The sequence below is a fragment of the Penaeus chinensis genome, chromosome 32, assembly GCF_019202785.1.
Source record: "Penaeus chinensis breed Huanghai No. 1 chromosome 32, ASM1920278v2, whole genome shotgun sequence".
Taxonomy (NCBI): Eukaryota; Metazoa; Arthropoda; class Malacostraca; order Decapoda; family Penaeidae; genus Penaeus; species Penaeus chinensis.
Window position 1 is genome coordinate 12,303,034 of NC_061850.1, and position 12,500 is coordinate 12,315,533.

General features: G+C 48.6%; 1 protein-coding gene across 1 annotated transcript in view; it reads left to right on the forward strand.

Annotated features, from left to right (window-relative positions):
- LOC125042367 (dual 3',5'-cyclic-AMP and -GMP phosphodiesterase 11-like) overlaps nucleotides 1–12,500 on the forward strand; it is a 56,582-nt gene that overhangs the window by 18,514 nt on the left and 25,568 nt on the right. The gene's annotated exons all lie outside the window — the stretch shown is intronic.

Consider the following 12,500-nt stretch of genomic DNA (forward strand, 5'->3'; position numbering starts at 1 on the left):
GGGGGGGAAAATAAAAAGGGAAAAAGGGGAAAAGGGAAAGGGAAAAGGGAGATGGGAAAAAAAGTGGGAAAAGATGAAGGGGGGGGTGGGAGGAGGAAGGAGGAAAGAGGAAAACAAGAAGAGGGAGGGAAGAAAGGAGGAAAGGAGGATGAAAAGGTCAGAGAGGGGAGGGAGGGAAGAAGGGAGGGAAGAAAAAGGAAAGAAGTAAAGAAAGAAAGAATTACGAAAAAACAGTAAAATGGAGTCTGCAGGAGAGAGAGAAAGGCATGCACAAACTGGGTTTTTTAAGCAGCGGTTCGACAGAGGGCCCCCCAAACCTGAGGAATAGGAGAGTCTGCAGTGTTATTTTTAGTTTGCGACGCGAGAAGTCACGGTCTGTTTTTCTCCTCTTTCTCTTGGAAGGAAGGAATGGAGGGAACACGAGAAGAAATACGATCGCCTTTTCCCTTCTTCAGTCTCCCTACCTGCCATTATTAGGATTCTTGATGTTATTTCTATTACCGTCATCGTTATCGTCTTCATCAGCCATTATCATCCTCATCATCCTCACATCTTTCTTCTTAATCATCACACCCTTTATTTTATCATCTTTATCACACATTTTCATACTTTTCCACCATCATCACTGAAAAAAAGTTTTATTATTATTAGTTATCATTTTTACAATTAACGATTTTTGGGTTTAAACCCAAACTCCAAATTTGAAGTGTTTTAATATAAATGTTACACATCACAATGAACAGGAAGACGTGAAGAAAAAAAAAATCTAAAAGAAAATGTTATATTAAAGTAGAATAAATAAATGCAAAGAAAAGTAAAGAGAAAGAAACGAATACAAATGCAGTACGGAAAAAACAGAAGGAAAAAATGTACAAAACTTCCCCCCCCTCTCCGCCTTTCTTTGCCGCCCGGGGCCCGCCCCTTCCTCTTCCCGTCCCCCCTTTTCCCCCCCCCCTTTTCCCCCCCCTCTCCCCCTCTTCTTTGCCGATGCTACTTCGGAGTCTGCCCGGGAAAGGGACTAACATGAGTGAACTAATTGACGTTTATTACTGTACGCTTGTCAGGGTATCTGGGATTGGGGGGGGATGTGTAATGGGTCTCCCGTTTTTTCATTTGTCGTCCCTTTTTTCTGTTTCTTTTTCCCTTTTGGTTTTTTCTCTTTTTCTTTTCTCTCCCTTTCTTTTTCTCTTTCTTTTTTCTTTTTCCTTTTTTTTTTTTTTTTTTTTTTTTCTTTTTTGTTTATTTTTCTTATTTTCTTTATCATTTTGTTTTCATTTTTATTTGTATTTTCATTTTCATTTTACATTACAGATTGTTTCATTCAATTTTCTTTTTCTTTTCTATTATTTCTGATAAAACTTAGTGAGCCCCACGTTTTTCTTTGCGTATGGGGGTTTTTGTGGATTTGTGAAATAGCGATTGTGAATTGTGCGTGTGTGCTTGTATGTGTGTGTGTGTGTGTGTGTGTGTGGTGTGTGTGTGTAGGTTTGTATGTATGTATGTTGTGTTTGTGTGTGTGTGTGTGTGTGTGTGTGTGTGTGTGTGGTTGTTTGTGTGTGTGTGGTTAAAGGGGCTCGCGTGCGTGCGCCGTTGGGGTGGGGTGGTTTCAGGTTGCGTATCGTTTCCCTTTCCTTCCCCGGGCTGAGTGCGGCCGCGGAGGGCTGCGGTTTGGCGATCACAGGCTTCCTTTGCCTATTTGGCCAAATGAGGAGCGTGGAAATGGGTCGTACGGCATCTTTTGCAACTTTTCCCTATTCTTTAGGCCAATTTACTCTGTTATGCCCCACAGTCACTCGCGCATTTATCCAGTCACTCACTCGTGCATTTGCTAGTCATCGTTTCAATGTGCCCTTTGCCCTCACTCATCGTGATTTGCCCGTTTACTCTTTGTGCATTTTCATGTTTTATTTACACTTCTCACTTTCACGGCCTGAGGCATACGAGTTGAATTAAATTTACGCGTTACATGAGGCCCTTGTGTAAAACTCTACGGTGCGCGTCTCCTCGTTTGAGTTACTCGAGTGTGGTTGAGAGACATGTGGTACAGTGCGGGTTGGGGAAAAAAAGGACTGCTCAGGGCGGGGACTGTGTTATCCCTTTGCCGTGGTGTATTAAGTTTGGTGAATCGCGGGGGGGGGGGGGGTATTGGTTTTATTAGAACCTTAGGATGAATATGTTTTTTAATAGTTATGGTTCTGCAATCAGGTAATCTTTCATGCAATGTTCATTCGCAAATATTTAAAAAATCTGGTTTGTTTTTGTGTATTTGCTATGTGTGGGGAGTTTGGGTCTGCTTAACGGTCCTGTTGTATTTTCACTACTTCCTCCCGACGGCTGTTATTTTGGTTCATGAGGATGGCTGTCTTCTTGGAAAATGTTTTTTTGTCGTTTTTGTTTGTTTTTCCCCTTTTTCCTCCAGTTTTACCCTTTTAAGTCCCCAACCCCTAATTTCCTCCCCACCCCTATCTCTCCTCCGCCCTCCCCCCGTCTCCCCTTCCCTCCCCCGAGTTACCTTTCATCTGTGCTTGTGATGACAGTGGATCCCTTTTAATCTTGGCCTCGGAGCCCGTGTTTTCCGTTCGCCCCTTTAGTGAGCCCTCGTGAGTAACCCTCCCCCCCCTTCCCCCTCTCTCGCTTCCCCAACTCCTCTCGCGCTTCCCCTCCCTTCCCCAGCCACCTTGCGATCCTCACCTTCGCCGATTCCCCCTCTCTGTTCTCTCGTGCCCTAGCCACGTTACGCTCGCCCCGGCCCACCATCTCGCACGCTCGACCCCCCCCCCCCTCTACTCCCCTCACACTACCCCCTTCTCCAACACAACGCCTTTCTCTCCAAAAGCATGCCTCGAGCCCCCCTTCCCCACACATTCCCCTACCTACTCCCCCCCCACCTAACACTTTCTTCTACTTCCCTCTACCTTTCGCTTCCCCCCTACCCTACCGTTTTCCTCCTACACTCCCGTACAATTCCCCTTTCCTACCCCCCCCGAAAACCCCCAAAAACCTCTTTGGGCCCTTTAAACCCCCTATCTAACCCTCCCCCCCCACAACCCCCTTTTTTTTATCAACAAAAGCCGCCCCCATTTTATGCTGGATTGGTTTGTCCATGATTATTTTTAAATAATTTAAAAATACCAATAACCTTCCTTCCTTTCCCCCCTCCCTTCCCTCCTACCAGTCATCCCCTCTCCCCCTCCCTCCCCCCCCTCCCTCCCCTCTTGTCCCCTCCCTCCCCCTCCCTCCCCTCCTTGCTCCCCCTCCCTCCCCTCCTTGCTCCCCCTCCCTCCCCCTCCCTCTCCTCCTTGCTTCCCCTCCCTCCCCCTCCCCCTCCCCTCCCCCCTCCACCCCCCTTCACGCGCCGTTGTTTTCCCCCAAATCACAAGGTGTTGGTTAGGCTTTGGCGGACGAGTGACGGCGGGTGGGAGGGGCTCGAAGGGGGAGATCAAAGAGGGGAGGCGACTGGAGAGGGAATATTGTTTTGTGTGAGGGAGAAAGGGAGAGAGAGACGATGGGGGTGGGGGGAAGGGGGAGAGACAGGAGGAAGCGAGAGAGGAGGGGGAAAGAGGGAGAGGAAGGGGAAAAAGGGAGAGGAAGGGGAAAGAGGGAGAGGAGGGGGAAAGAGGGAGAGGAGGGGGAAAGAGGGAGAGGAGGGGGAAAGAGGAAGAGGAGGGGGGGAGAGGGAGGGGAGGGGGAAAGAGGGAGAGGAGGGGGAAAGAGGGAGAGGAGGGGGAAAGAGGGAGAGGAAGGGGAAAAAGGGAGAGGAAGGGGAAAGAGGGAGAGGAAGGGAAAGAGGGGGAGGAGGGGGAGAGGAAGGGAAGAGAGAGAGAGAGAGAGAGAGAGAGAGAGAGAGAGAGAGAGAAAGAGAAAGAGAAGAGAGAAAGAGATAAGAGAAGAGAGAGAGAGAGAAGAGAAAGAGAAAGAGAAGAGAGAAGAGAAGAGAGAGAGAGAGAGAGAGAGAGAGAGAGAGAGAGAGAGAGAGAGGGAGGGGAGGGGAAAGAGTGACAAAGATATAGGCAGAAACAGATAGAGAAAAAGGAAAAAGGGAGGAGAGAAAGAGAGAGGGCGAGAGAGCAGAGTGAGTGAGTGACAGTGACAATTACAGTGATGTGGCAGTGACATTTACAGTGAATTAGAGAGTTATAATGTATTATAGACTAATGAAAATAAAATAAACGAAGTAGAGCGAAAGGCAGAGAAAACCAGACAGCGGGACACGAAAGGGGAGAGGGAAACAAGTGAATAAATGAATGAATGAAAGAAAATGAAAATTTATAAAGCGTGTTAGGAAGGTTAGGAAGAAAAGACAAGGGAGACAAGGTGAAGAGAGACGGGGGAGAGAAGGAAAAGGAGAAAGTGAAGATGAACAATGTGAAAAAAAGAGTATGGAAGGCGGGGAAATGAGAAAAAAAAAAGCAGGAACAGGAAGAGTAAAAAGGAAAATAAACAGGAGGAAGAAGAAGAAAGCGTTTCTCTCTCTCTCTTTCTCTTTCTCTTTCTCTTTCTCTCTCTCTTTCTCTCTCTCTTCTCTCTCTCTCTCTCTCTCTCTCTCTCTCTCTCTCTCTCTCTCTCTCTTTCTCTTTCTCTTTCTCTTTCTCTTTCTCTTTCTCTTTCTCTTTCTCTTTCTCTTTCTCTTTCTCTTTCTCTCTCTCTCTCTCTCTCTCTCTCGCTCTCTCGCTCTCTCGCTCTCTCGCTCTCTCTCTCTCTCTCTCTCTCTCTCTCTCTCTCTCTCTCTCTCTCTCTCTCTCTCTCTCTCTCTCTCTCTCTCTCTCCCTCTCTATCTCTCTCTCTTTCTTTCTTCTTCTTCTTCTTCTTCTTCTTCCCCCTCCCTTCCCCCTCCCTTCCCCCTCCCCTTTCCCCTCCCTTCCCCCTCCCTTCCCCCTCCCTTCCCCCTCCCTTCCCCCTCCCTTCCCCCTCCCCCTCCCCTCGCTCTCGTGTAAACACCGAAGGTCTGGTGACCTCGCCTCTTGCGACCCTGCCTCTCGCGGGCAAGATCATGCGCCTCAGAAAGTGCGTGTTTATCCAGACTTTGTTCGAGTTTACGTCCACCGCTGGCGGGGTCGGGCGGGGGGGATGGGGGGAGGGGGGTAAGGACGTAAGGTTAGGGACGGGTGAGAGGTGGGGGGGGGGGGGTTGTCGAGGAAAATCATATTTAATTTAAAAAAGCTCGAAGGACGCGGGGAGGAGTCTTGAGAAATGACATCGCTGTGGATGAAAGTGCGGTTGGAGTTATTGTTGCATTTCGTTGCATCGTGCATGAAAAGCAGGAACGTTGGGGTTGGGCGTAGTAACGTTGAGCGAATGTTGTCCAAAACGCAAACTCTTCTGATATTTGTTGATGATATGATTGTCATTATCATAGTCGCAATTGAGAGTATCATCATTATATATTTATATATATATATATATATATATATATATATATTTTTTTTTTTTTTTTTTTTTTCCCTGCTGCTCTCTTTTAATATTATTGTTATTGATATTATCATATTATGGTTGTTTTCCTTGTAGATCTTATTATGTTATGGATATATTTTATCTTAGGTTTTTTTTTTTATTATCATCATTAACTTGAACATTAATTGGATAATAGTAGTGCAAGTAGACCATCATTATCATCATCACCACCACCTTCATCATCATCGCCATCATAATCACCACCACCACCACCATCATCACCGTTATTACTCGCAATACCCGAGCCCGCGCCCCCTCCCCTTTCCGCCCCGCCCGAGTCGACAGATGCCCGCCATTTGCCAGCGGGACGCGCGGCTCGAGTGTGTAAATATGCGGGTTTGTGAATTCGTGTTTTATCTGCATTTTCGCGACCCGAGAATGCTCTTTGTGGCTTATGAAAGGCTGCCCCGGCACGCTCCTTTATCTCGGGATGTTACTTTGAACGTTATTTGTGTTTGGATGTGACTTTGTTTTTTAAATGTAAGGTCGAATGCAGCTTTAGCCGGGAATGCTGTTTGGTAAAAAAGTTTTAGATACCTGTTTTTTGTGCTGCAAACATTGTTTTGAATATTATTTTTATTGGATAACTTTTTTTTTGTTCTTAGATGCTATTTTTTAATCCTTGAATATTATATTTTTTACTATGGCTTTGGAAATGGAAGGGAAAACTAACTATATTTTCTTATACAAAGACAAAGGTTAAAATGGTGGGGGATTTTCTCTCTCACTATCTCTCTCTCTCTTTCTCTTTCTTTTTCTCTTTATCTTTCTCTCTCTCTCATCCTTTCTCCTCACCCTCTCTTTCTTCCTCATTCTCCCCGTCCCTCTCTTTCTCCTTAACTAATTTCTTTTTTTTTTACGAAAGGGGGGGGGGGGGAGGGGGACCACCAACAGCGTTCGTGTGGTGTGTGTGCTGTCGCTGTCTACCCGAAGTGCCACTGGGGGAGTAAGGAAGGTGAGGGGGGAGCGGGGGAGGTGCTGGGTGGGGATAGGAGGGGGGGGGTAGGAGGGGGGTAGGAGTACGATTAGGGGTAGCAGTAAGAGAGTGGTGGGGGGGGGGGGCGTAAGAGGGGGAGGACAAGTGAGGGGAGGGATGAGGGTACGAGTAGGGGTATGAGCGACGGTGGAAGGAGGGGGGGGGGGTGAGGGTACGGGTAGGGGCAGAGCCGGGGCCTTGAGTGTATAAAGTAGATGTCATCACTCCGGCTCGTGATAACGCCAAGTGGATGGTGGATATACATTGATTGCCGTTGCATTTATGTGGGGGGGGGGGAGAGGGGAAGGGAATGGGGAGGGGAGGTTACAGAGGGGGAGGAGAAGAGAGAAGCGGAGAGAGGAAGGAGATGGAGGAGGGGAGAAGGAAGGGGGGGAAGAGAGGGGAGAGAAGAGAGGAAGGAAGCTGAAGGAGGGGAGAAGGAAGGGGGGAAGATAGGGAGAGGAGAGAGAGGGAAGATTGAGGAGGCGATCAAGGAGGAGAGAGGCGAAGGGGGAAGAGAAAACAGGGGAGCGAAGAGAGGAGGGGAGAGCGGAGGGGAAGGAATGATAGAGGGGAGAGTGGAAAGGAAAAGGGAAGGAGGGTCAGAGGAGGGGAGGAAGAGAAGAGTAAGGAGAAGAAAGCTAAGGTGAGAGGTGAAAGGAGGGAGAGAGGGGGGGAGAGGGGGGAGGAGAATGGAGGTCGGAAGGGAGGAGGCGGTGGGAGGGAAGAAGGCCGAGTATGTGATGTGTTAAAGGAAAAGGGGATGCAATTATTTTTATGGTTATAGGTTCTTTTGTGTGTGTATTCAAGAGGTGATGAGGTCTAGTAATTGACTGCTCCCCCCGCCCCCTCCCCATCAGTCCCTCCCTCATGCCATTCCCCTCCCCCATTCCGACCCCATTCCCTTCCTGATTATGCCCTTTAAATAGGGTCGAGCCATGGCATGCCACGGGTTCTTAGGCTTGCAATGACGACGATAATGTTGATGGTGATAGTCATGGTGTTCATGGTTGCGATGATGACGTTGATTATCACAAGCTCCACTCTCGAGATACTCGAGAGAGGTTAGCGTCGGTTGAAGATGAGGGAGAGTGAGAGTGAGAGTGAGAGTGAGTTAGTGAGTGTGTGAGAGAGAGAGAAGTGTAAGAGTAGAAAAAAGATGATATTAATAAAAAATAATAATGATAATAATGATAATGATAATAATAATAATAATATTAATGATAATAATGAAAATAATAATAATAATAATAATAATAATAATGATAATGATAATGATAATGATGATAATAACAATAATAATAATAATAAGAGGGTGGGAGAGAGTAGTTGGATGCGGAAGAGGGGTTGGGATGGAGAATAATAATAAGAGATGAAGAAGATGGAGGAATAGGAAGAAAAAGAAGAAGAGGAAGAGGAGGAAGGATGGAGAGTAATAAGAAAAGGAGATGGAGGAGAGGAGAAGAGAAAATACGAAGAAGGAGCAAATGGAGGAGGAGCAGAAGAGGAGGAGCAGGGGGGGGGGAAGAGGAGGCTAAATGAGATCTCCGCTTTTTGAACGGCAGCGCGAAGGCATTCTCTGGTCGCTCGCAAGGATTGTTTGGCCGAGGGTAAGGGGGGAGGGGGCTGGGCGGGACGGGAGTACACGAAGAAGAGAGAGAGAGAGAGAGAGAGAGAGAGAGAGAGAGAGAGAGAGAGAGAGAGAGAGAGAGAGAGAGAGAGGAGGAGGAGGAGGAGGAGGAGGAGGGGGATGCTGTTTGCTCCGCCTTGTTTTGCTGAAAGTTCATTATTGGCTAAGGCTAAATCAACAGCCTACGGGGAAGGGGAAGGGGGGAAGGGGGAGAGTATTACAGAAGGAGAAGATGGGAAGGTGGGAGGGCATTGGTGGGCATGAAGGGAGAGGAGAAGGGGGGCATGGAGGAGGATCACATGGTGGGGAGAGAGGAAGGGAAGGAGAGGGAGAGGAGAGGGAGAGGGAGAGGGAGAGGTGAAGGAGAGGAAGGCACAGGCGAAGCACGTGCGGCGAGCGACTGCCGGCCCGCACTCGCTCATCGGGGCGCGGTGTCCGGCGTTCGCGGTTTCCTGTTTCAAAAATCGTGTTTCCCGTCGGTCTGCATCGGAGTGAATAGATATGTGAAGAAAAAAATATATAGAAAAATGTGGTGCGTAAATATTTGTTGGTTGGAAGCGGCCAGGAGAGAGAGAGGTAAGAGGCCAGCGACGGATTTTTAGGTCGGAAATCAGATGTCTGGACGGCGAACAACTCGGGTGGGCGCGAAATGATGGCTTGGGATAAGGGATAACACACGTCAATGGAACATGTGTGGTCTGCGGGAGTTCTCGGTGGTGAATATTAGCGATGACACCCGCGTCTCGGCGCGGTGAAGCCTTTTCAGGTTTATAGTAATGTGTGACTTGTCTTCAGGTGAAGGATAATTAGGAAAAGTCGAGGCTTAGAGCCTGAGGGCAACCGCATTCTTCCCTGGTGGTCGAGCCGTGTAGTTCTGGAGCGAACTGCGCGGCGCTGCCGAAGGACGACGACTCGCGCGCCGGACAGCAGCAGATGGATCCAGAGACTTGGTAGAACAGCGTTGCGCAAGGCCGCGCCACCGCCACGCCGCCGGGCTGCCAGGATCTAGGTGGCACTCATGCGAAGGAGCCGGGAATTAAGTGTTTAACTTCCCTGGCGCCGAGTCCGAGCGGCCGCCCGCCAGCGCGTCTCGCTGCCCGCCGCCCGCCGCCCGCTCGCTGGGACCCCGGCCCGCGCGCGCCGTGGCCGTGCCCTCACCCCGCCGCTCACTGCTGACCTCTGCACCGCCCCGCCCGCGCGCCGCCACACGTGTCTGAGGGCGCAGATGCCCGACGACCGCTCGACTCGCGTTTGCCTGTAGAAGGGAGGAGGCGAGGAGCGAGGGGAGGCCAAGCGAAGAAGGCCGAGCGAGGCCGAGACGCGTGCGGGCGGTGCCAGCTGCGATGTGAGGGCCAGTATGGTGGAGAGGTGGCGCCCGTGCCGCGGCGATGGGCCATGGGACGTCCCGCCTGCTGCCCGCCTGTGGCAAGCAGCGGCGCCAGCAGTACCAGCAGCGCCAGCAGGAGCAGCAGTGCCACCAGCAGCGCCACCAGCTGCACCAGGAGGAGCAAGAAGGTCAAGGCAGGCGGCGCCGCTGGCAGCACTGGCGGCAGGAGGCGTGGCACCCTCGGCCGCTGTCTGCCCACTCGGCACCCTCGCCCGAGGCCACCACCTTGTGCTGCGCCGGTGCGTGTCCACGACACTCTGCCCCCCACAGATACCCTTGCCGCCCCCTGGCACGCAGTGCCAGCCCCTGCCAGTTTGTCTTTCCCTTCGCACTGCCCCTCCCCCTCCTGCTTGCCTTTTTATGTAAAATGTTCGATATACAAATGTAATGTGTTTTACACACACACACACACACACACACACACACACACACACACACACACACACACACACACACACACACACACACACACACACACACACACACACACATACAAATATATATATATATATATATATATATATATATATATATATATATATATATATATATATATAGTGCGTGCGTGTGCATGTGCGTGTATGCAGAAATATCTTTATGTTCTTTTATATGTATTGTGTCATTCTCACGCAGTTTAACATTTTTATTTTCCGCTTTATTTTAAACTAATGTTCTTATCATGTGAACTACGCAACCAAAACTAATAGTTAGTGATATTAAAATTGCAAAATGGAAAGCAAATCGGTAACTCGGTAAATTCTTAACCCAATACACTTAAAAAAAAACAGATACATAATAAACAAAAATCTTAAGGAATAGAGACGATAGGAAGGGGAGGAAGACGTCCATTTGTGTCGGATCTTCTACCTAAAAACGTGCGCGCCATTTTCCATCCGGGACATTCATCTGACACATTTCGCATTACTTTTCTGTCAGATCTGCCACGGAGCGAGACGGGGAATCCGAGCCTATGAGGCGCCTTCTGATTTGTTGCTTTGTTTTGTTTGTTCGTGTTTTGTTTCGTGTGTTGAGTTTGTTTGAGGCTCGGGCGAGAACATTTACTTTGTGTGCGTGTTTTTTTGTTTTTTTTTTTATGTTTCTTCTTCTTCTTCTTCTTCTTCTTCCCTAGCGTGTGAATGTTAGGTCACGTATGAGCGACCGTGTTGATAGAATATCAGGAAAAAACATTATGTACAAAATGGGTTTATTGAAAGATTTTATTTTGTATTTTTTTTTATAACTAACCTTATACAAAAAATGTGTGTGTGTGTGTGTGTGTTTGTGTGTGTGTGTGTGTGTGTGTGTGTGTGTGTGTGTGTGTGTGTGTGTGTGTGTGTGTGTGTGTGTGTGTATATATATATATATAAACACACGTGTGTGCGTGTGTGTGTGTGTGTGTGTGTGTGTGTGTGTGTGTATGTGTGTATGTGTGTCTGTGTGTATGTGTGTGTGTGTGTGTGTGTGTGTATGTGTGTGTGTGTGTGTGTGTGTGTGTGTGTGTGTGTGTGTGTGTGTGTGTGTAACGTATGAATAGATACACATTCAAACACACATGTATAGGTAGGCGGACGGCCAGACAGAAATAGAGAAGGAAAACTGAGCTGCGAGTCCGCACGTTGGGCCATGAATCGGGAGTCCATCCGGGTCAGACGCCACATTATTTTGTCGTAGTTTGTTTGTTTGTTTGATTGGTTGGTTGGTTGTGTGTGTTTGGGTCACTGTGTGTTTGTCTTGCCATATTGCTTTCCCGCGTTTTATTTGTTCCCCGGGTTTGCTCTGCGATGTAAATGTGTATTGTTGGAATTGGGGCATAATATTCTTTCGTTTTTTTTTTTTGCCTTTGTTTTCTACAGTTTATATTTGTTTGGGGTTATTGTCTTCTTTTCATAACAAAAACTCTCTTCTTTTGTTTGGATTCCGCGAGCTTTTTTGTATTTTTTTAATCCCTGTCTTCCGGGTGGATTTTATTTTCAACGTCGACATCAAACAATGTATGTATTTTTCCAACCTGCTTTTTTTTTGGGGGGTGGGAGGCAATACACTGAAGGGAAGGGAACTTTTTTTTAGGCTCCGCAGTGCCTGAATCAACGGACGCTGCTCACTCACTGCCCTATTCATCTCTCACTATCTCACTCGTCCCCCTACCCCTCACTCACGATCTCTCACTATCTCACTCGTCCCCCTACCCCTCACTTACGATCTCTCACTATCTCACTCGTCCCCCTAACCCCTCACTCATGATCTCTCACTATCTCACTCGTCCCCCTAACCCCTCACTCATGATCTCTCACTATCTCACTCGTCCCCCTAACCCCTCAGTCATGATCTCTCACTATCTCACTCGTCCCCCCTACCCCTCACTCACGATATCTCACTATCTCACTCGTCCCCCTACCCCTCACTTACGATCTCTCACTATCTCACTCGTCCCCCTAACCCCTCACTCATGATCTCTCACTATCTCACTCGTCCCCCTAACCCCTCACTCATGATCTCTCACTATCTCACTCGTCCCCCTAACCCCTCAGTCATGATCTCTCACTATCTCACTCGTCCCCCCTACCCCTCACTCACGATCTCTCACTATCTCACTCGTCCCCCTAACCCCTCACTCACGATCTCTCACTATCTCACTCGTCCCCCTACCCCTCACTTACGATCTCTCACTATCTCACTCGTCCCCCTAACCCCTCACTCATGATCTCTCACTATCTCACTCGTCCCCCTAACCCCTCACTCATGATCTCTCACTATCTCACTCGTCCCCCTAACCCTCACTCACGATCTCTCACTATCTCACTCGTCCCCCTAACCCCTCAGTCATGATCTCTCACTATCTCACTCGTCCCCCTACCCCTCACTTACGATCTCTCACTATCTCACTCGTCCCCCTAACCCCTCAGTCATGATCTCTCACTATCTCACTCGTCCCCCCTACCCCTCACTCACGATCTCTCACTATCTCACTCGTCCCCCTAACCCCTCACTCACGATCTCTCACCATCTCACTCGTCCCCCGAACCCCTCACTCACGATCTCTCACCATCTCTCTCCCA